Genomic DNA, 25,234 nt, shown 5'->3' on the forward strand with positions numbered 1-25,234 from the left:
TGCCCATTTCCCCTATATATATCCATGGTTGGCTGGAAGACTGTACTTCGACATCACTGCAACCAACCCCCTCTCTTCTCTTCCCATCCCCCATTCTTGCCTGGCAATTAGACTCCACACTGCAGCAGTGCTACCTAACCGCGCTGCAGTGAGTGCAGGGAAATCTCTCTTCATCTGACCTGCTGTCTCACCTCAGCATGCTGTGGCTGTTGGACTGTATATCCAAATCTGCCCTCACCCCACCTACAGTAACAACCCCTCTCTTTGTTCCCCGTGCAGCTTCTGCTTGTCCCACTGCGGTCCACTGATTTGCTGCCGATGCTCTCCCCCCATTCCCACTTTCACTCCTTTTTCTCTCCCACATACTACCCACCCCCTCCCCTTTCTGTCCTCCATTCCTTTTTTTTTCTTCGCTCGATGCGTATGAAATTGCAGAGCTCAGCATTCTTTTCCACAGGCACTTACTGGGGAAAAAAGGGTGAAAAAAAGAGATGAGCTGGGCGGGAGGGTTTCTAGTGCACCACACAACTGGCCCCCTTCCAATTAAAGAAGAGAGCTTATGTTATTGAAAAGAAGCTTAGCCAATCAGGAGGCAGTGCAGGCAAAAGAAAGCAGGAAAAAAAGCAGCATAGCGAGTGGGCAAGAGGAAGAAAAAAAACCCTGCAGTGTGTGAGCGTGTGTAGTTTTTATCCCTCCCCTGAGCAGATCTTTATCAATTTGTGTACTCCAGTCTTGGGGTGCATTTGAATGGGTGTCTCTGTTTGTATATGTGGCAGAGTTTCCAGGAGGACAGAGTAAAGGTGTGTCTAGAGGGCTGTATTGACTTATTCATTCTAAAACTGGAAATAAGAGAAAGTAAGAGAAGATTGATTCTTTTTCTCTCTATCTCAAAGTGTCTCGGAGCCTGTGGAGAAGGGGAAGAGCGTGGTGTCCGGAGGAGAGCAACCTGCACAAAAGGTAGGCAACCACGTTCTCCTCCTACTGGCATGCTGGATTTTTACTTCTGAAGTTGTTTTTGTGCTCTTTGTCAGTGTATATTCTGGCTTATCTGCCCTCTTTCATGTGTAATTTCATTTAGATGTATATATAATACTTTAATTATAATTTTTTTAAATTATAAAGACTTGTCAGAGAAGCAGAGGGGGGGAGGGGGGAAGGTTAGTGCGGGACTCCCTGATGCTTCAAGGCAAGTTTCTGTGCACACGGTCCTCTAGTGCTGCAGTATCCCATTACATCCCTGAGCGGAGGTGCCTCAGCATCCAGCCAGTGTAAAGCAGAGCGATTCAAACCAGCTTCAATTTTACAAAAATGACAGCCACTGTTTTAACTTATTTTTGTACCCTGGATGGGATAAGAGCAAAGTTGTGTCCCTTATACTGTAAATTCACTGCACAATGATCAGCTCAGTTTGCCAAAGATGCTGCTGCAGCCCATTTTAGTTTTGTCGTGCATGGTCTCGTTGTGTATTCTGGGTGTCATTGGGGCTGGTTAGATAACAGATTGAATTGGCTCGGATAGCATATGAGCGTGGTGATGTGTTTTTGTTTTGTTTATCCAGTGTTCTGGGACTTCCTGCAGCCTGCAGCAAAAAGAGGCTGTTTAATTGGGCCAACTAGGCTTACTGACTACTGTGCACCAAAGAAGCGGAAAAAATAGTATGTCTGTGTACCTTCGCTGAAGTATTTTTTACACTGAAGATATGGTTTATCAATATTGTAAAATGAGCTCAAACAAATGGAAGAGAAGTTTGTGTACAGTTAAATAGGTGATCCACACTAACACACGTTTGTTTGTTTTTTTCAGTATGAATTAAATTAGCAGCTTTCTTTAAGCACATTCACAGTTTATTTATTACGCCCCACTGTCTTCTTTTCAAAGTCTGACCTTCATCATTTGTGAATGAAGATATGATACTGTCCAGCAGTGGGCAGTGTGTGTGTTCTCTGCAGAAAAGGTCTGTGAGCACTGGCCTGCTGCAGAATGGGAGGAAATAATGGATGGACTTGGTGTATTTTGTGTGGGCACGCTGGAAAGCATCGTTAGACAAGATAAAGAGTACAGTTTGTACTGGTGTTTTCATGTTAGTTAGAGGTAAAGCTAATGCATTTCACCCTCAGACAGTCGATATAAGCTCAAGACAATCATGAGCCTGACCGGACTCACTGACCCTACATCGTTACTGGCTTTAAACAATGGTTAAATTATTCAACACTGAGTTATATGCGGGGATAAGGAGAGGGCTGGGAAGGAAATGTAAGTCATTTCAGCACCATGGACAGAGCTCAGAGCGAAGACCTTTGATATGCTTTTCTCAAATAGTTTGAAGTAAGCCAGCGTTTAGTAATGAGTGTTGGATGAAAGTTTAAGGCAAAGCTAATTTGCTTAATCATGTTTATTTAAATTACCTGATAAACTGTCTGGCTATATGCATTCCCAAATAGGAATTTGATAAAGCAGTTGTCTGTGCACCTCTGCTCTCTTGCTTCTTGAATACACTTTTCATCATTCATGCACTTCTCCTTTTCTAGAGCACAGTCCATCTTAAAGAGAACAATGTTTTTGCAAACTTGCTGAAAACTCAGTTCCTAGCTGTTTCCTTTTAAAAATCTGTTGTCATTGTCTACCTGTATTATAACTATACTCTAGTGCTGTGATTTTGTGCTACCTTCCTTTTCACTGCAAAGCTCAGAGTGACATGTCAAACTGTCGGTTGAAAAAACATTCATGTTTGTCACCTGCTCATTACTGAGCACAGATCAATTTGGGTGATAGCACAAAATCAAAGCGATGATTTTAAAAACAACAAGGAGGTGCTAAAAGACAGCAGTGTTATGTTAAATCATTGGAAAGAAAATGTAAAACGCGTAATGGCTGCAGCCCATATAGTTCTGACCCCTGCTGTCACACAAAGCTTTGTTCATATCATGGTTGAGAGCAAGGAAAGTGTCTCTGCAGGATACAGCCAGCATACTGAGAAACCCATTCAGATAGCAATGATTAGAAGCCTCTGCTCTTTAATAGCAAACAGAAATGAGACCCCTCACTGTTCCCAAGAATTAGCCAGTATCCATCTTTATATCTATAGAGGATGAATCAGAAATGGATGAGATTCAACCACTTCTGATTAGATAGAATGACTAACTTTTACAATGCAGACCTGTATCTTGTGATTTCCCCAAATCTAAGTCTAAATCACATCACAACATGAAAGTTCTGGCCATGTGCAAGAACTCTGTTCTCTCGGTGGGAGAATACAGTTGCATTTCAAGATATATCTTTTATATATTCTTTTGTATATAAATTGGGTACTAAGACCTAAGAGTTGTGGATGGAGCCACTGCTGGGCTTGTCAGACACCTTCTCTTCCAGTCTGTGTGACATGGGCGTTTATTGGGCCCCTGTAAATGATGGTGTAGGCAACATAGCGGAGCAACAACACTTGTCACTGTGACATAGTACAGTTAGCAACAATCCCCAAACTCTCCATATCAGGGTGAGAGGTACTGTAACAACCCACTAAACAGGCAGAAATAGTGTTACACCTGTGTTGTTTAGGCTGTACAGATGAAATGTTGCAGATCTTTAAGGTGAGAAGACCCTCCTGGTGATACTAGAATGACACAGTGATAAATAAACAGTGAAGTGTCGGAAGGACAGTGTGTATAGGTACCTTCTCCATAGCCAGGAAAAGGGCACTTTATCATACTCTCCAGTTAAAGGTTACAGGATGATTAGTGTGTATGTATTTGTGTAAATGTGTTCTAAAGTTTCAGTGTGCATGTGTGAGTGAGGGCAGCGTAGTTTATATGAAGAATATAAGGGACAGTGTTGGACTCATGGATTACAGATTACAGCTTTTGGAGTGTGGAGAAAAATGTGTCAAAAAAGGACAAAAGCAATAAGAAGAAAGTGAAGAGTGGAATGTAAGACAAACGATGCAAGTACGGGCGAGAGAGTGCAAGATGTAGAGAGAGAGATTGAGAGATTGTCAGAGGCAGAGCAAGAATGGAAGAGAGTGGGTGTGCATAGCAGAGCTACGAGCACTGCAGTACATTGCAGTGCCCAGCCCCCGCTGTGTTCTCTGCTCACCATCCGGTTCCATGCACTGAAAAGACCCCTGCAGCAGCAGAGCAGCACAGCACAGAAGGCTCCCTGCCTTTTGAACAGCAACCTCGCAAAGAGCATTTGACCCGCTGTTGTGTATTCTGGACATCTGAAGATGCACATATTTGTGATGGAAACACAGTGTTCATGGCAAAACAGCCGACCTGTGCGTGGCAGCGCATTTTCATGTAGAGAGAGGGAGTAGTCGATTCACGCACCCCCCGGATTATGTAAGCATATAACACATTCCCTTCACCCGATACTAGATACTCTTCCCTGGCCATGCTTTCCTCATTAGGAACATCTGCCTCACTGTTTGCTTTTGTTCCAGAGGTAGCATCATTGCAAACATAGACAAACACTTTATTGAGCTTATTGAAATGGCAACAATGGGGAGACAAACAGCATGCAACCTTAAATAGCTGGCGTTTGTATTCCTGTGGTTTGACATTTCCTTGATGCCGTGTGTGGCGAATCACAAATAATGAACCCATGAATAACTGCTTCAGACCTTCATCTGATGTGGCTTTTCACCTTAAAGGAAAAACTCTATTAATTCAGCTTAAAGTCAGGCAGTGCACATGAATGACTCACACAGGGTAGCCTTACATCTAAGTTGAATTAATTATACAGCTTTTTGTCAGGCAAGCTATACTGTCACACAGACACGCCAGCACACAGACACATGCATGCAGATGTGAAATGAATCTTAATCATGTGAAAGCTCTAGGAAACGAAGGAGAAGCTTGTTTCTGCATCCATAAACAGTTGCTACGTTTCCGTCCCACTGCCTGCCCGTGGGGGTGGACGGCTGAAGCGTCAGAGCTTCCCTCTTTGTACGCTTTCTCCCTCCGTTTGCTGATGTAGCTGATTCAGATTGCGTAGAGTGGACTCTCTCTCTCTCTCCGCTTCCTGTGACAAGGTCTGATTGCGTCTCTGGCTGTGTTCACGAGTAGTTGAGTCAATTACACCTTGCCAGGCAGGTGTTTGAGCTGTTAAGTGTTTGCCTCGGCACATCAGGCTGTGTTTGCTTCTGATTTGCACAGAAATCAGCACCAGGCTTTGAAAATGATAAGGCAGAAATTTGTGCTGGTTGTGAGTCATGCTGCAACCAAAGATAGTATTCCAGCTTGTAATTATTGATAATGCATTAATTGACATCATATGTATCAAATGTTTTGAATGATTATGGTTATAATGCTGCTGAAAAACAGGGCTGCAACTAACTATTTTCATTATCACTTAATATGCAGATTATTTTCTCAATTAATACATTAACTGAAAAAAAAGACAGAAAATTGTGAAAAATGTCCATTGCAGTTCCCTAAAGTTGTTAATCCCAAACCCCCAAATATTCAGTTGAATATGATATAAAACAGAAATCATTTATATCTGAGGGACTGAAAACAGCATTTTCTGCCATTTTTGCTAGACAAATTAATTAATGTGTGTGAAATGTAACGTGTTCAATTGATCATCATAATAGTTGACTTATTCGACTTATTGATTCATCGACTAATCATTGCAGCTCTATTGGAAAAACACATGTAACATATTGCTGGACACTGATGCATTCGATCGAAGGCAGTGGTTTCTTGCAAAAGCAAACTATTGACAAGGTGAAGCATGGAGGAAAATTTGGCTTTAGTTGAGAATGTGGTAATGAAGGGGAAAAAGAGAGGAACACTGTGGTTTGAGTGTGTGTGACAGAGACAGAGAGAGTGGGAGAAAGCAGCAGAGTATTGTAGTGTGGGTGAGCTGCAGTGGGGATTCGGAGTGCTGCATTGAGCTGCATAATTAATGTTAAGGGGGTGGAGCTAAAGGCGGAGATAACTTGCCGTGAAGAACAAGCCGCTGCAACACTGCTTTAAACAGAGCTACCCCTTTTTTATGTGCGTGTGTGTTTAATCTCCTTTAAATACAAACTAGTATAGAATTGATGTTTATATGCAGAACCAAGGACGCACACTGTCATGTGGTCCAGCTCTGTGTCCCCTACCCATCTGCTCCCCCAGCCCTCAAAGCCAATCGCTCTCCACTGAGCTGCGTGCCACAGCCAAATGCCTCAATGCTGGCTGCACAGCTCTGTTAATCATCCAATTTGTAGCAAAACAGCTTCCTATATGACACATCTGGTGTAACTCTCTTCTGGTCTGTCTGAATTGGACCATGAGGAAGGAGGAGGAGTGGCTTTATCCTGCATGATAGCGTTATATTTATTTATATAGTCATTTCCTTTACAGATTCTAGGTTGTGGTTCAGTGTTGTCTACATTGTGCTGAGTTCTTGTAAAAAGGTCACACATTCTTATAAGATTCCTGCTGTTTTAGGCTCTTTATCTTCTAAGACTATCTCTATTATTCTCACAGTTTTCCTGCATTAGAGACATCTGTCTCATCAGCCATTCATTCAGCTCACACATACAAGAAGTTAGCACTGATTGATCTCTCTCAATATTTTATTTCATGTCTCATATATAACGTTATGATTTCCGGTAATAAATGAATACATATGAAATAACCACATGGTAAAGCCTATTTTTATACATCTGCATGAATTGACTACTTGACAAATTAAAAATACTGAGTACTTTCCCGTTTCATTATAAAAGTGCAAAATGAACAAAACCCGCAATGATCTGAACACAATGTGTTGTCCCAGTGATGTAAATATTGTCAGAACACAGTTCAGCTGCTGGTTTTTCGACATTGCAATAGAAACAATATGAAAAAATGTATACGATATACATTTTTTTTTTTATAGTTTTCACAATTAAATAAACTCACACAATAGGCATAAAGTACCTAGTACAGTTGAACAAAATAACAGAAAGAAAGACAGGGGATTCATATATAGAGCTGTCAAGAACAGTCCAAAGCTGCCAGTGGACAGCAATACTGACAAAACAGAAGACTTCCCCTTCCACCTTGAGGGTCAAGGTTAAAAAAAGGAAAAACAAAGACACATGCAAAGTTTGCATGGGATAAAGATGTAACAGAGTAGCAAAGCAACAGTGGATACAGTGATACAGTTAGGTCTCATCAAGCAATGTCAAAAACGGGACATTTTTACATCGTTATGACGATACATATCATCGTATCGCCAAGCCCAAGCTGTGTGCACATATTAGTAGATATGCACAGGCACATGTGCAGTTAAGGTCTGCAGGGATCCATCTTGGATGTGAGTAAATGTTTAAGGAGACAAGTATTAAATGCATCCAGGCTTTGGTATGTATATATTGGTATTAGGTGCTGTCAGAGCTCAGGAACCTGTTTAGCTCCTCTGTCTCCAGGGCGATATTGCCTGGCCCGTGATCACATCTATATCACGCTGCATGGCTTGCACCCCTGTCACCTAACCTCATCATCACTGTAGCTAATCTGAGTTCTCGACATCTATTTTGCTGCAACATGCCCAGCCTCCATGTCCTCCCTGCTTTACAGTAAAGCATTGCATGCTTGTTATACCAAAGGGTTATTCATATGTGGTGCTGAATTTCTTTCCCCCCTTTTTATTCTTAGCTCAGAGCACTGCCTCTCTTTGTTAAAACGTATCTGCCAAAAGCTACTGTGGTATCTTTCCTTGTCAAAAGGGCTGAGGGATCTCACAGAGGCATTTGAAATGCACCCTTTGTCAGCTCCAAGCCTCTGAGGAAGCTGGTAATGACGGCACTTCAAGAGGCACAAAATCACACTTAAATTACAACCCAACATTATCGTGTGCAAATACAGGCAAACACAACTGAACCTTTGTAGATTGAATCCCCAGAAAGGTGCAAGGTGCATCCTGTAGCAGTAATCTCAAGCACGTTCAGCAGTGATTTAATCTGTCTAAATAAAAACAGTGGACTTTAGGTTAGCCTGCCAACAGTTGTCTTAAGAAACATGCCTCCAGGGTTTCGGTGTGTTTAAAATGTAGTTCAAAGGTTTTGTATGTATTTTCATCTCTATTTTAAATGTTCCTTTCCTATCCCAAAAGGCATCTGGCAGCAGAATCTGAAGTATTTTTTTATGCTTAGAGAAACGCCACAGAGCCTCGTTGAATATATTTTTTCTGTCCCCTGAAATCTTAGAAATGAGGAGACATTTTCTCTTTTCTCTCCCCAGTCTCAAGGGGTTTAGCAGTGGGAGAGCTGAGTTGCCATTTCTTTGTGTTGCCAAGTGAGAATCTGCCCATCTGACATTCAGAACGCTTGGAGCGGTGCAAACATCAACAGAATCCTTAAAAAAAAGCTTTTTCTGCTTTAAAATAAACTGGGACTTTGAAATTGTTCTGAGTGGGTGTCATACTATGAAATGTCTTGAAATTAGTTTAAACTGCAGGCTCAGTTGTGAGGAATTTTATAAATATGTTGTTGCGTACTTCTGTGATCTGTGCCTTTCTGGTTGTTGCATTATAAATCAGAGGTATACAAGGATTTATGGTTTTCATTAGAGGAATACTGTGCAATGTAATATCAGCCAGAGAAAGAAACCAGGGGAAGGGAAAGAGAGGAGGAAGGAGAATTCTTTGTGCTGTGTGAGAATATGCTCAGCTTGAAGGCCGCTGCTTTTGTCTTTGAGTTTTTTGAGGCCAGTGTGCAGGTGAAGGACAAGGCATACAGAATGAAAAACTGAAAAGGAGGACTGAGGGATAAAGAATCAAAGCAAAAGGAAAAATATATTTCACACATGAAATGCTGAATTACGTTGTGCTGCCAGGCATGGATATTACATTTAAATAGGCGTTTTACCTGTTGTTGAGCATTTGTTAATGGAATATAATAATTTAAAGGTCCCATATTGTGCTCACTTTCAATTTCATGCTTTGGGTTTCTTTTAAATTTTGGGTTTCTACTAGAACATGTTTACATTCTTCAGTGTTCAGAAAACACTTTATTTTTTAATACTGTCTGTCCTTATATACCTGCATTCACCCTCCCACCCTGTCTGAAATGCTCCATTTAAGATCCTGTCTCTTTAGGACCCCTCCTGAAAAAGCCCAGTATACTACGATTGGTCAGAGTTTCTGGGTCTTCTACAGGGGTGTCTCTGCACTATAACTGCAGATTGGGAATGACTGTATCAGCACTGTAGTTGCACCTATACTGTATATATCATAGTTAATAGTGACAACTGCCCTGAAGCACTGACGGCTCGTTTACGAATACGGGCTGTGTGCATTTCTGATACTGTCACAGCCCTTTGACCTGCTTTATAAACAAAAAAGACATGGAAATCTCACTTTTGTTTTTACAATTTTGGACTTAAAAAAAATGATCTCTGCATAGCAAATGCCCCTTTTTTATCAAGATTTTTCTTTTTGAATACTGAATACTGAGTACTAACAAATCATGTTTGTTGGAGGAATATTCATGGGTTCGGCTTCCTGTGTGGTACTATAGTTTGTTTTTGCTACTTTAGTGAACAACTCAAGTTTGTGTGAGTGGCAGGTCACTTATGGTGCTTTGTAAAGCTGAAGGTGCTCCACTGAGTGTGGATCCATCTTCTTCACTCATTCCCTACTCAGGTCATTATGCTGCTGCAATCCCCAGAATAAAAGATTTATTTTTATTCAGCAAACCTGTTTTGAGTCAGACTGCATTGCAAAGGAGTGTCAATAACAAAAAGAGACAAATGTCGACTAATCTAACCTTTCTTGGATTTTAAAGAGAGCAAAGTATATCTGAATGTTTTTCGTTTTGTTTTTGGCAGTGTGTACCAGCCAACAAATCTTGCAGATTTGATCTCCCCCAAAGAGATTATTGACTTGACAGCAAATTGGTTGCCATCTCCAAGAGCATGATGGAGGGTTACAAAATCTATTTCCTCCCATGATAAGGCTGCTAATAGTTGGGACTAGCAAGAAGGACACGGCATTCATTGTACTATATTGATCAAAAATAATTGCTTCCATCCTTTTGCCCAGTTATACTGTATAAGCCCACTCACAGCATTGTTATCTGGAGAGCTGTTCCTAAATACATTTTTCCTAATCTTCATTTTCATCTTGAGAGTTTTCCTGAATCATTATACAAAGCCACATGATACAAAGATCCACTGCATGTCTAATGGTTGAATGAGAATGCTTTTTAAATTGTAGCATGGCTGTGTTAATCGCCAAGAGCTTGCATGAGAGTGGTTGTATAATATCTGACAGCTCAGGAGGAGAAATAGGTAAACAAAAAGAGGGGGAATATCAAGATGTTGCTATGGTGGTCTTGTATCCTGCTCTATGCTGGAGGGAACTGCATGTAGAATTGGTGAATCATGACTGTTGCTGAGTATAATCTTTCTCTCTATGTTGGTTAAGTGAGTCGACCTTGTGTCTTCTTTACATTTTGGCTTATGTACTAATGCCTCTATTACTGAATTTCTTCCTTGCTGTCTAAAACAGCTGATGCTGTTTTATAGACTTTACTGACACTGAGTGTTTTATGAAAATGCGGTTAGTACACAATCTCTGTATCACTCAAGAATCCTTTGTCCATCTTCATCTCTAAAGGGCCAAACCAGTGTTCACCCTTATCCACTGCTGTCACTGGTCTCCTCGATTTCTCTTTCCTTTTCTCGTTTTAGGGCCAGACCTTCTCTAAGATTGTCCTCTTGTGTCTGCCAGTTACAAGCAGCGGTCTGTCATACTTGACTCTTTAGCCAGCAAACACTTGGGACACACACGCACACATGCACAGGCACACGCACACACACAGCGGGACTCAACAGCTTTAGCCAATGGTGTTAACATGCCACTATTCATGAGAAAAGAACCAGCATTTTGTTGAATAAATATGCTTATTCTAAACTGACAAACTATGCCAATCATGATCATCGAAAAAATAGAAAGTGCACGTATCCTATTTTAGGTGTATCGGATCACATTTTCTCTTTCACCTGATCTCCTTTGGGAAACAGAAACTAAGCAACAGTGGAATTCAGAAATTAATTACAACATCATTGCCCTCACCAGATAATTAAAATCCAGCAAAGTAAACTACACCAATCTATAACGACTGTTCTACAAAATGATTCCTAATGTGTTGCTATGACTCATTTAAGACTTGAGAGAAAATCCTCAGTGGTCTTTAAACTGATGCACAAGCAGCATTTTAGCCTGTATTTATTTTTCATATGGAGCCCTGGAAGTGATGTGCATCCCCGTGTTTTGTCTGCTGTTATGTAAACCTGACTGCTGTAGAGACTCTCTCAATGCAGTGCAGAGTGCCGTTTATCTAGGGCATGGCTGGTTTGTGCCCCCTCACTGAAATGCGTCAAAAGGGCTGTGACAGTGAGCTTGATATTGAGTTACTGTTTCACTCTCAGACTTTCTTATGAAAATGTCCTTGACACAGTGGGCAATAATTCAATTAGCTGTGCTGCCTAAAGAAATTTACGGGTGGTGCAAGGGGCAAAACCCCCACCTACCACTGCACAGACCTGGGTACAGCCGGTGGAATGTCGAGGATAATATTACCTTTGAGTGTTTAAGTGTATTATATCATGTATATCATGAAGGAGGCATGTCGCTCTCGAGAGGGGGGAGTATTGACCAGGACCACATAGTGTAGGGAATTGATTATTATTATTAATTGACTGTCCCACATTGGGGAGAAAAAGGAGAGTACATTTGTTTTCTGATATATAGAAGTGATGTAAGAAGTGATCATAATCAGCTATTGATGCAGTCCAATACAACATTGTAAAATTCTCAAAATCAAAATCCCACTTCATTGAAACTCATCATTTGTTCTGCAGAATAATGGCACCTGTGAGTGAGATATTATAAAAAAAAAACGGTAGCTCAAATCAAGCTATTTGATTGGTTCATAGCCATGATATAATAACCACATACGATGGCAATGACGTCAAATTCCCTTGCACAATTCCGTATCAGTCTGCGTCTGAGAAATGTTACTTTGCCGTCAGACAGCCCTTTCTGATGGAGGACTGAAGCCTCTATCTATGCTCTCTTCAAAGTTTGCTGGTCTACCGCTGCCTCAGTCAGTTTGTTTGTGTTATTGTGTGACTTTGTAAAATGCTAGCTGCTAGTGTAGGCCACATTCCAGCAACCGCCTCAGTATGTGCAGGCAGCCAGCCCAGGAGGGTCTATTTTATTGTCAACATTAATTTTTATTAATACAAATCTAGTTAAATTGGAAAGTGCCTGTAACTTCCAGATTGTTATACTTGATTTATAAAAGAAGCAGCTCACTTCAAATTCAGCTTTGCACCGCGCAAAACAACGCTCCTTAGCTGTGAGATAATGACAACGTACCACGGCCTGTTGTAAGCTGCTGCTTAAGTTTTAAATGATTAGATTGTTAATACTGATTCATGAATGCATAAGTAGCATTTCATTTTGCTGTTTGAGTTGGAGAGTAAAGTAACTAGTAGCTACAGCTGTCTAATAATGGTAGTGGTAAAGTAGAATATTAACCTCTTAAATCTAATGGGTCACCAGTGGTAGTTCTACTGCTGTTAGTGTTTGATTGGCGTTTATATTGATAGTGATAAGACTGAGACACAGCTGTTCTTCTCACTTTTTACTTCTTGAAAAGCGTTCAAGACAACTTTGTATTGTTATTCTTCCTACATCCGACTTCATGGTCTATGTTTGTCATGCTCTTTGTTCACTGTGCATGCATCTCTTTGCAATATGAATCTGCGAAATATGAATTTACTCTGGAGATGAGTTTGCTCGTGTGATGCAACCCAGTGTAGTGATCAGTGGACATTGTTGTTGGATTTGACAGGGCTGAATTATTTGAAAATTTATTCTGAGATCTATGCTATCTAACATGGATCATTCAGTTGTTTTAATGATACTAGTGCTGCGCGATATGAGGAAAATATCTAATTGAGATTGTTTCGACTGATGTTGCAATTGCGATATGATTCACGATATTGGAGGGAATTATTATTTTTGCATCATTATCCTCTTTTTTACTGAAAAATATATTAAAATGATCATGATGTGATTTTTTTTGCAAATATCTGTACCAAACAAAACTGTTTTTTTTAATTCTGAAGATTACGACTTGTAGGCTGTGACATCTCTGCAGCACCACAATACTCAACTCAGATATTGCATACCCCTATATTGTATTTTGATAAAATTGCAATTAATTGTGTAGCCCTAAATTATGCATTTTTCATATACAAGAGTTCCTTACAGTAGCATACACAACCCTTAAGTAAATGAGTTAGAATATTTAGTCATTCTAGTGTAATACTTACATGCAGATTAGCACCACCATTTTTTCATCAGTGACCTATGAGTTCTTTATAAAATAAGTTAAAGGGAAAAAAAGAACCTTACCATGAACTCCCACAATGGATGTAACTGCATAATTTACTACATTCACATTCACACGACTGCTGCCTCATCAAAGTTGTAGGATGAGACTCTTTGAACCTGCAGTAAATAACTTCTTCCCCATTTGCACTTTCCATGCAGAGCTATTATTTATAAAAGGAAATAGTTGGAAAACAAGGAACTGTGGAAATCTGACTGTAGTATGCAGAAAGGGGAACAACTTCTCAGCTTGGCTTTATCTCAGCTGGCAAGCTTGTTGTCCGACACCATGTTGGCCGGGTTTCCCCGGGGCCTCAGCTCCATGAGAAATGAATGGACTTTTGGGGACTAGCTGATTGTGCTGCTCTGACTCTGAAAGCACAGTGAAATAACGCAGTACCATTACAGAGTAATTTATACATACATTGAAGTTGACATTTTTTCCTTATCTAGTTCCTGGCATGCAGCTGAAAAGTTTAGGAATCTCTTTACAAAGGTACTTTTTATTTTCGCAGTCTCACCATTTTCATATTAGAAATGAAGAAATGAAGCTAAATTGGAAAGTTAAGCTGCAATAGAAGTCATACCCACTGTGCATTATGTGTTGATGCACATTTTAAACTGCCAGCTAAGCTGCCGCTCCTCGTGGCGTTATTTTTTTCAGACATAATGTCGGAGCATTTTGCAGATGCAAAAATGAGTCCCTGATTTATGAAGCATTTGTGTAGAGTTTGCATAATTTCTACAAAATGTCAAATTCAGCATGCAGGTCAATATGAATTTTTATGTTTAAAATTCCTTTTAATTGAGCTTTCTAAAATGGCTGCTGTTTTTCCTGTCAGACACAGGCAGCACCACCCACAAACCAGGCAGTCATGAAACACAGGATTATTTCTCCTCCACATGTGTGGAGCTAAAATCCTTTACAGATCTGTCAGTATTTATTTAATGACACCATTGCTGTTAACAGTGCTGGCTAAAATGATGCAATGTTTTCAAGTTGGTCCAGCTACATGATCAAGTGTGGCTGTTTGGGGACACAGTGCTCTTTTAAAGGGGCAGTTCTTTCAAATTGCTCTTAAGATGGAAATTATTTTCTTTGTCTGACCAACTGAAGAGCAAAGAGTTAATTCGACAAAAGCAGGGCAATGTAACTGAGTCAGAAGTAAAAATAACAGTGCTGTGTACACCTGGCTATGAACCAAGTTGTATTTAACATGCTTATTAGGACACTTTTGCTTCATTTAACCTTTCAGAGCAGAGAGACTACAGCGAGAGAATGGGTGACATACAGTCAAAGTGTCTCACACAGAGACATCAGGAAATGTAGACACAGCCAATAATTAGACGGGTCATTCTTTGACTGGGTGACTGATGAGACAAAATATTGGGTTTGACATGCAGAATAACTGATAATCAACAACATAATGAGAACCCACAGTGACTTTGTTCTCCTGACATATCGGCAGTTTGGAACATAATGCAGTTTCCTGAATGCTGGGACTACTGCGTATTTATTACACCCAATGAATGGCTGATAGTCCAAAGATAATTGTACTAAATGTACTATAAACAATTAGTCAAACCTGTCACAAAATCAGCCTTCATCTTAATGTTATAAAATGGTTGCCAGCTGTTTTAACTGATGCTACTGAATATTGTGGAGAATTCAGATGTTTTTTTCTCTGAGCAGCCACAGTACATCTGCTATCTGAACCCATGGCTCTGTCAACGATTAGTCATGTCAGACGAGTCTGCCCTTAGCCTTAAGAAGGAAGGCATTGCATTATTGAAGTCGGAATATGGGACATTTTGTCTCCGGAGGAGGTTACACATTGAAACACCAATGAGGGTGATGGACCCAAAGAGGAGTGGAAGAATCATCCTTACTTCCCATTATGTGGGCGCTCAATATTTAACAAGGATTTTTTTTTTTTTACAGTAACTTCCTTTAGTCTGGGTGAATCACACAAGATGGAAACAGAAATACCACACTGCTCATTGGGCACACTGTGAAATTACTCTTTCACTTATAGCTTTAAGTATATTATACTGTACATCTCAATATAATGCATGCTTTCCTGAGTTTCTACATTTTGACCCAGACATCTTTTTACCTGCACTTCTTGATCTGATTCACTATGGAAATCAACCCAGACTTAGGGATCAATGTTGTTCGGCACTCCTGTGCACACAGCAACCTTTGGCTCTGACAAGCAGCAGATGGTGTGCTATACAGTGATTTACTGCTGCATAGCCGGGGGTGCAGTACTTTTTGCGAGCCTTTCTCCTCCTGAATAATTGATATAATACTGTCAGTTGGCTGTATAGGATTTCACATATTGTCAATTGAGTGGAAAGATTTGGCGGTTTATGTGTTTCTTCAAGGCTTTCTGGTTTTTAATTGTTAGGGCTTTAACTTGCATCTGTTGCCGTAAGAGGTAGAAATTTTGGTTTCTTTTATGCCGGTGAAACCTGATTTAGTGCAGTGTATCTACCTGTCAACTTGCAATTGTTTAGCAATTATAAAAAGGATAGATTTAAGCTTTAACTCGTTTAAAAATAATTGGTGAATTGCAGAACAGCTTTGGCTGCTACAGTCTACATTAGAAGGAATATTCATAAAACACAATCACCACCTCCAGCTAGGCGTTATAACTGTACTACTGAGACAGAGTGAGTCATTAACTGACTAATCTATGTCAAACTTCATTATAGTTAATTATAAAACCAAGCATTTTTGAAATGGCTATTTGAATGAATATAAAAGACTACCAAGTCCACAACAACAGCAAATCAAAACAGAGGTCAGGGGGCCAGGCTGACAACACTGTTGGAACACCATAATGCTACAGAATGAGAATAGAAAGGTACAGGAAGACAGCTGATGCACAGCCCACTGCATGATATTAAAATTAAGTTGTTCAATATATATTCTGCTTTTCACAATACAGCAGTGATTGTTTAACCCTAGAACACTAACATAACACCATCACTAATGTCGGGTATATTTTTTCTGATATAATATACCCGATAAAAAGTACTTCTCATCAAAATATATTCATGTACAATAATACATGGCAAACTGAAGTACTTTATTTCCACCATACAACGTCTCATAAAACGTCTCATCAAAAACGTCCTAGAACAAGAAAAACAAAGCTGGGAGCCTGTCCTTAGGTCCACCCATTCCTGACATGTTAACTTTGTTTGGTGAAGGACCACGGAAAAGCACAGTTTTCCTGCATCACTTATGATGGACAACCCGAACACGTGCCTGCTGAAAAAAACAGCGGTTGGAGCAGGAAAACATGCCTACCTTCCATGACGTCATTGAGCAGATTGAAGCTATTGAAAGATTTGCGTGACTCAAAAAAACACGTAGATAAAGATCACTCGACATAAGTGTTCTATGAAATAAAAAAAATGTAAAAATAAAGAAAGTAGGGTGTGATCTTATGAGATCCTAAATGAGGCCACTTAGGTGAGTTTGGGCGCATCGTCCCCCTGCACATAAAACCTGCAATTAGTTCCCATAATACCAGTGCAACATCCAGCTGGGATAATTTGATGGGCTCATTGAACAGACCCATTTAGGGAGTGTGGCCCTTTTGGATAATTGAGTATGCATTCTGACCAAAAGGTAAAGCAGGTTGTGGTAACATTTAGCAGAAGTGGCCCCAAAATGGTTTGTGTTTTCTAGCCAGCTGACACTGACTGCCAACAGTGTCTAATGGCTCCATTGTAGCACAGTATTTGGATACCGGCATTTTTGTCCAACTATTTCAGTTACTTTTTGTTACAGTGTAACAAACACTGTGATACGTTTCTCTAGCCATCCTAGTGGCAAGGCTCTATTATTGCTGGCTGTACAACATGGCCAAAGCCTTCTCCCCCAGTATAGATCCTTTCATATTTTGAATATGAATAAATTCAATAAATAAATAGTAAATGAAATAACCAATGGCACATGGTAAAGCATATATTTGTATACTCCTTTGAGAAATTAATACATAACAAATGACAAATATCGAGTATTTTCTCATTTTATGAGAGCGAGAGTCCCAATTTTCATTTATTACACAATACTTTGGTTTTTGATCAAATTCCTAGAAAAACTACTGACATTCTGATCAGCCTCAGCTTTACTTTGCACTTAGTGTTAATTAGCCAATGCTGACGTTCTAACACACTACACTGAGGTTGTGAACATGATAGACACACCTAAATATAAATATCAGCATGTTAACAATATCATTATATGTATGCTAGCATGCTGACATTAGCATGTAGCTCAAAGCACCACTGTGCCTAAATATAATCTCACTGAGCCACTAGCATGTCTGAAGTCTCTTGTTTCCTTGGGAACAAAATGTTCTCTTGCTTTTTTTGAGAGACACCCAAGGTGTTCACATTTTGTACAGCAGTAATACGTTTTAATCACTCGCACCTGGTGATACACCTGGCAGTCCTATAATTAATTTTGTTTTTTAGCTGTTAACAAGCCTGTGCTACTGACCCCATATATAAGTTGTATATGGCAGGCTCACATGTGTATGGTTAAGTCAAGAGGTCAACTGTTGACAACAACAATTGATTCAGTCGACCCTTGAAATACTGATATTTTATTTATTTTATTATGTTAACTGCTCATGTTACACTGAATGCCACGCCTTGTTAAACACAAAGATTAAAACAGGGAGCTTTGAGAAACAGCTGTTAATCACAAAAATCAAATCTCATAATAAAATGTAGCATTTATACCAGCCGAGTATAAAACAGTGAACAAAAGGGAAAAAATACTGTCATTGCACAAAAATGTAACAGCATTTGTGGCTAAATGTAATGAAGTGTCATTTTAGGACTCAAGTTCATAGCAGGTAGCTGCTCCAAACTGATAAGTGCACAATTACCGTAGTGTTTCTAACGGGCATCGATTAGTCTTGTCTTCTCGTTCCCTCCTTCCATTGATCGTTGATGCTGCTCTCAGATTACAGGGCTATGTGAGGGCAGGTGATAATACACAACTGTCTGGCTGCAAGAACAACCCTCACGTACGCCGTCTTGTCTTTCTCATTGAGTCTGTGATTATCCAATTGTTTTGTTCAGAAATATTATTTAATTCATAAATTTATGCAAGTTTTAATAAGCCATTCATGTATATTGCTACTGTGCAGCTGATCACTTCAGATAGTGTTTGGAACAGAAGTTCATCTTTCAGCTGAAAAGACTACACTTGATTTGATTGTTAGACATCCATAAAATCTCAACCCCAGTGTGCACATTTGAAAAACTAAATAAAAATGCAATGTGAAGATATCTTGCAATACACAATTGCTGACAGTTGTAATGGCATCTCAGAAAGCTCTGATGCTAATGACTAGAAGAGGCTGGTGTAATTAAAAATGCTTGTTGTTTGGAAGCATTTTACTAATCGTTATGTTAGACGCCCTTGAAACACAACATTGACAGTTCTTATTTTAGTCAGAGATGGATGTGTTAAAGTACACATCTACCTTATTCTCCCCTTCCCTGTGCTAGTATGTTTCAAAGGTCAGTACCTAATTTAGATTTTAATGAGCGCTTAATTGAAAACGACTCTCTGTCTACTTTACAGATGATCTCAGTTAAATATCGCAATGTTCTTAGGTCAAATCTTTCCGTCGCTCAAGTGGAGACTGTGACTTTTTGAATACATAAGAAATGTGCTAAAGGCAATGCCATTAACTTTTAGAAAAGTAAGTAACACTCCTCTTTTATCCACGGTTGAATTAATCATCAGAAGAGGGCAAGAATGTATTGAACTGTTAAAACGGCAGCAGTTTTTTACTCATGAAGGAGCTGTAGATTAAAGACGTGCGTTAAAGGGATGCAACACGCTGCAGTACGACTGTTAAAGGTATTTTTAATTTAATGCATGCATGTTTTGGCTCAGCTGAATGTAGTATAATAGATAGCAGTTCCTTATTCACTGTGTGTTTCAGTCACAGAGGATAGATTCTTTTTCATTTTCTCTAAAGGTCCCATATTGTGAAAAAAAGAGAATATGAAAATAACAGGTCTTCTGAACATGAAAGCATGTAAACATGTATGAACCTGAAAATTAGCATGACACAGGGCCTTTAATATTTGACAGATTTTTGTTGTCTACTTAGTTTATTCAGTAGATGGTTCCGGTGTTCTGTCCGTCTGTTCTTCCATACAAAAGTGATGCTAAAAAGTGTCTGCTTTATTCTAACTGTAACAAGACTGATTTGAGTACAACATCATTATGCAGCAGTGAGAGTCAGTTTTTATGTGGTGCAAGGAGATCATCATGAGAGGTTAGCTGTCACACCCAATCTGTGTTTGACTAATGACACAGTGGTTTCCAAGATTTGGGCCTGCCTTGCAATAGAGTTCGCTGACAATGTGAAGGTGAATGATCCCCATGAGCAACCGCACTGTTTGCCACTTGCGGCTTGTCTATCGTTTGTCCTACAATACCTTTGACCGCATTGCTAGGAGTGGAGAAGAACATCCACCCTCCTCTGACAAGTTTATCATAACAAGACAGCACTCTTCACCTCGAAATCTTATAATACAGTCCGAACATACAGGATGTATAATATAAAAAATTAATTGTCGCATTTGTTTCGATCGATAGCTTGATGGGTAATATGTTTTTTTATGCAGAGAGGTCCTGTCTTAAAGTAGCACATCACTAAAACCTATTTGACATTTATGTGAGTTTGTTGGTCCCCTGAGGAGGTTGTTGTTTTTCCAGCCACACTTTAGGAAGCATGTAATTCAGCGACATTGAGGTCTGGAGTCCTCGCCTTTTCCATTTGTCTTCCTTTTCCTCTCCCATAATAGTCAACAATTATTCCCATTAAGATAATAAGCTGCTACATCAAACAATGCATTGTACAATGAGATCTTGTCTGTCGTTTAGATGCATGCAATGTTAATTGTTAAAAGCAGAAAATAAATTGATACATTTCATTATTTCCTTAATAATATTTAATCTCTGTCCTTGTCTAGTGTGGTTTGTAGTATTATGTTTCATTCACCGGGCAGGCAAGGAGGGAAGCAATTAATCTGAAATTGTGTGCTGGTTCGTCCCTGCTGTTGACCATTTCTCTGGGACTGGATGATGAATTGCCTTATTTTTGCACATAAGCACAGGTCTTGTCTCTCGGTAAGGCAGATAGCCGTAGGGAAGTAGGGGTTCTGCACCAGGATTTATGGACAGTAGCGTTGTGAAAAATAGCACTTGTTTCAAATAAGTGAAGTGAGATTATGGTTTTCTAAAAGCTGAAAAAAATGGTGCAAAGGCCAAGTCTTTCTTGTTGGTGTTTATGCTGTGTCATGAGGCTGATGGAGCAATTACTTTTGAGCTGCTGCCAGGCATGACATTGAAATTGATTTGATGCAGCCATTTTAAATGTAGCTGCTAGATCTGTGGCCCAACACAGTTGTTTTTAACCTGTGCTCCTAAATTGAAAATGATCTCTGCTGGGCTTAATGCAAGATAGTCCTGAATCATTAGGATTATGTCTCTGCTAAAGGGTGTGGGGATCACGGTCCTTTCTCTGCCCTCCCTATGTGAGTACACATGCAACTGTGCAGAGAGCTAAACACACTTCCAATAAAGTTTGAAGACCTGGTAAGGCAAGGTAAGGCAAGGCAAGACAAGGCAAGGCAAGACAAGGCAAGGCAAGGCAAGTTTATTTGTATAGCACAATTCAACAACAACTCAAAGTGCTTTACAATATGTGCAATATTCAATATTGTTTTTCATATTTTTCAATCCTCAATATGTGCAATATATTGTATATAGGAATCCTTTATTCTTTTAATATATATTTATACCACGCCACGGAACTCTGCACCTTTGTTTTGTTTTGTTTGTTTTGCACTATTTAATACATTTTACATCTTGTTTGTCTGCACTGAGTAGGAGCTGCTTTTAATCTCATTGTACTGTGTATAGTGACAATAAAAGGCATTCTGATTCTGTCATAAAACATTAAAAGCATTGGGAAAAAACGCATAAAACATAAAAAGATTTCAAACATATAAAAGGTTATTTAAAAACATATAAAACATTGTTAAGGTTACAGAAGTTACAGTGCAGTTTACTGAAAAGCAGCAGCAAACAGAAAAGTCTCCAGTCATGATTTAAAAAGAACTAAGAGTGAAGTTTGATGTTGTAGTCCAACTATCTATTACGGTGGAACAACTGGTTTGCGGTACTCACTATTATGGCAACCCAGAATGTTTCTCATTCTTGTTCTTGTTGTACCGATCCATTCAACCGTTCCTAAATTCCACGTTAGCTCCGGGCAGCTTGTATAGCAGCATGCTTGATTAGAAGTAAACTAATTATACAAAATAAAATTCTACCAAATTACAAATAAACAGTCCCAAAAAGCTGTAATAAAATTAGCATTTGAGGAGTAGATAAAAGACGCCTGATTGCTTGGTTGATGTAACAATGTCAGGTCAGCTGCTATAGAACTTGAGGGTCTATCTGCTGTATCACAGACTACATGAGTCCCCCACTTCACTACACGACACAACCCCTGAGATAACTTCCTGGATTAACGCACTTATTTTCACCAAAATCTTTTCCTAAACCTAACCAATTGGTTTTGAAATCAAACCAAACTGCGACAGTTTCAAGGGTGTGTCATGTAGTGGGTGTGTCCGGCAGTACTCTGCATCCACAGATAGACCTACATGTAGTACTCTGTCAGTGGGAGTTACTTTTTTTTAATCACAAACATTCATTGTGGAGCAACATAATGACAACATGATGCAACGGGCACAGCATGTCAGGGTAGGGGAGAGCAGAGGCTTTGCCCCCAGGCTCAGTGACTTTATTCAAGAGAGATGCTTTTTATGAATCCTGATAAATAAAAATCACATTTGACAGGAATAGTTGTTTACAGAATATTATTAAATGTGCAGTATCCCATTAAACTGCACACATTAATATTGAATTTAGGGAATTAAAACGAGCCACCTGAAGTCTGAAAATGTTTTATGGGCAGCACTGTTTCTCCCTCTTGTTTCTGTACTGGCTCTATCAGAGCGTGAAGAAGACAAAGTGCCATCAAGTGTTGGTTTCTGCTGACTGTAAAAGACTCCCACAGTCAGCAATCTGTCATGTAAGCAACCACCCATCACACTGTTCGACTCTCACACTCGGGGAAACAGTATGGACAGTAATCAGAAAAGACCCAGGCAGCCTCCACCTCGATTCACATTCAGATTGATTAATTGCAAACTGAAGAAACATTTCAACACAGAAATAATTTGTGTAACCTATTAAGGCCCTATTTTATCAATCATTGTATTACCATGAGGTTATTTCTCATATGAGATTTATATTTTCTTTCTTTCTCACTTGTTTGAGGAGGGTAGGGCGCTAGGGAAAAGGCGATGTCAAATACCTCCCTGCACCAATCAGGATTTAGCATATATATAGAGAGAGATACTTAAGACTTAAGAATATGCAAATTTACCAATTCTGTTTATATAAGTTGAGTTGACTGTCCTTCACAGTGCTGCATTTCCCTGACCTTCCTGGGCACTGAGATATTATACGTGACCAAGCTTAAGGAAGAGCTGCTTGATCAAACTCTCTGTAGGCGTCACAGCATTTTATGTTCTTGAACTCACTCTTTCCTGCTTTTTAATGGCTCTTTATGCAGGTATCTCAGCTCAAAAGGGCATTTGTGGTTGTGCATGCACGCATTCGACCATCTTCTGTTTATTTGTGCTTGTGCGAAAATGTGTGTAATCAGTGGTCCAGTTCTTTAATGTGTTCGCCTGCCTTATGGCTCTATGTTAAACCCCTGCATTGCAGCACTGCCTGTGGGATTTCAGCAGGCACTGCCCTTTTTTTCCCTCTAACCCTCCAACGTCACAATAGAGAGATTAAATTTGGGCCAGATCTCCTCCTGCTTGGAAAGCTCCTTGCTCACACATGCACATCTTCCAGTGCTCATACGCCACGCTCAAGAGAGCACAGGGCAGCTGAGAACCCCCAAAAGTCTCCTGTAGGCTCCCTTTGCCCCACATGAATCCCTCCCTCTCCTGTCTGAGTGGGAGCAACAGTCATGGAGAGCCACGTGTCTTGGAGACAGACACAGACAGAGAGAACAAGAGACTGAGAGAGAGAGAGAAAGAAAACATGGGATCCTCGGGGGCTCAGCAATTCGAGTGCTGTCTGAGAAACTGCACAATAATGTCATTAAAGAATGAAAAGGCTCTGCAGTTTGGTGCTGAGTGACTTTTCCACTTGTTTGGACCACATGGTCCTCTTCATCAAAGAGATCAATTAAAGAGTACAAGGGAACACAAATCAGAGAATGTTCTTTCTCTGGGACAGCAGTGGGGTTTTAGTAACTGGGACTATTAGAAAAAAGCTTTTTTTTTTCAATTATCTTACTGTGGTGTGGACTTTTATTTATCATTGATATAAAATCACAGCTGTGGACAGTCAGTAAAAACAAGAGGCAGCTAAAGCAATGCTTTGGGACTCATTTTCACCCAACAAGGGTGTGATAATAGTTTGGAGATGACTATTAATGAATGATATTAACACACAAGGAAATTTCAAACAACCATCCTTATTGGTGTGTATGTGATGGCAAATCAAACCAGGAAATTGAATACAGTAATTTAACTGTAATGCACCAGAAAACTTGGCTTCAAACCTAAAGTATTGATTCATAACATTATACATGTATAACTCAATAAGCAATAATCAGTATCAAGACTTTAATACTCCAAATCTCAGTTAATCTTCTTTGTGAGGACTGTGTGGGTTTGTTTTGATCATTTTTTGATTGACAGTGACCAAACATTCCCATTTCAAACATTCTGAAATTGTTCTGACTTTGGCAGAAAAGACTGTTTTCCATAAATACATTTTCATATTAATTAAATTCATTTTCATATAGGATACATACATAAGTCTCCATGGCATTTAAAGACTATGGATGAGAATTGATAAGAATTTATTTATAACAATGCCATTATTGATTATGCTTATCGGCCCGATTCTTTATCAATTCCTTTATTGATTCCTGATCAGGTTTCTGTGTGGAAAAAAAGTTGGCCTTAAGACAATTGTTTTATTATCTTTGAGTGAGAACACAGTGTATATGAAGTGAGAGAATATTTGTACAGCGTTAGTTTTCATTTAGGTTTTCTTATTCAGAAAAAAAACTTTCTAAGCCTGCCTGTCCGTTAATATACCAGGATATTTACCCTTGGTAACGGTGTACACTGTGTAGAGTGTCAAATACGTGCCACTGTTGGAATTTAACCCATATTGCATAGAAAGATCTTTCAACTTATTGCTGTTTCACCTGGACTGCTTTCCACTGTTAATTGATATAATCATTTCACAGACATGACATCACTGTGTCTTCTTCATGAAATGAAGACACGCTTTTGCCCGTTTCTTACTGTCTGCCATGGCATTTTGCAACTTTCCAGCAGCATAGACGCAGAGTTTGACGGTCAGAAAAACATGCCAGCAATGATAGAAGGAACTGTAATCTCAGATGATTAAAAAGGAATGGACAATTTTGAAAAAATATATTTTGTTTAAAATTAGCCAAAAAAACATGCAAAATATCTATAGTCTCATATCACAGCAACACATTATTTCAATGTAACCTAAACAAGGTTTAGGCTTAAGTGCTGATGAATAGCTGTAGTACTTTCAGACGACAGTTATGTCAACCTGATAGATCTACTGTAGTTGTTTAAAATTCCTCCTAAACGTCTGGGAATTCTTTCAAATCCAGTGACATTCTGACATTGAATGATCTGGCTTATCAATGTTCATTTTGAT

At 39.4% G+C, this 25,234-nt stretch overlaps 1 protein-coding gene across 1 annotated transcript in view; it reads left to right on the forward strand.

The window, feature by feature from the left end:
* The first annotated feature begins 733 nt into the window (after positions 1–733).
* Positions 734–25,234, forward strand: part of LOC310952235 (synaptotagmin-2-like) — a 59,983-nt gene continuing 35,482 nt past the window's right edge. Inside the window, exons 1-2 of the mRNA XM_083920790.1 lie at positions 734–800; positions 894–957. The gene's annotated coding sequence lies outside the window, so the exon portion shown is untranslated. The remainder of the gene's footprint in view (positions 801–893; positions 958–25,234) is intronic.

The sequence above is a fragment of the Echiichthys vipera genome, assembly GCF_963691815.1.
Source record: "Echiichthys vipera genome assembly, chromosome: 9".
NCBI classification, from domain to species: domain Eukaryota; kingdom Metazoa; phylum Chordata; class Actinopteri; order Perciformes; family Trachinidae; genus Echiichthys; species Echiichthys vipera.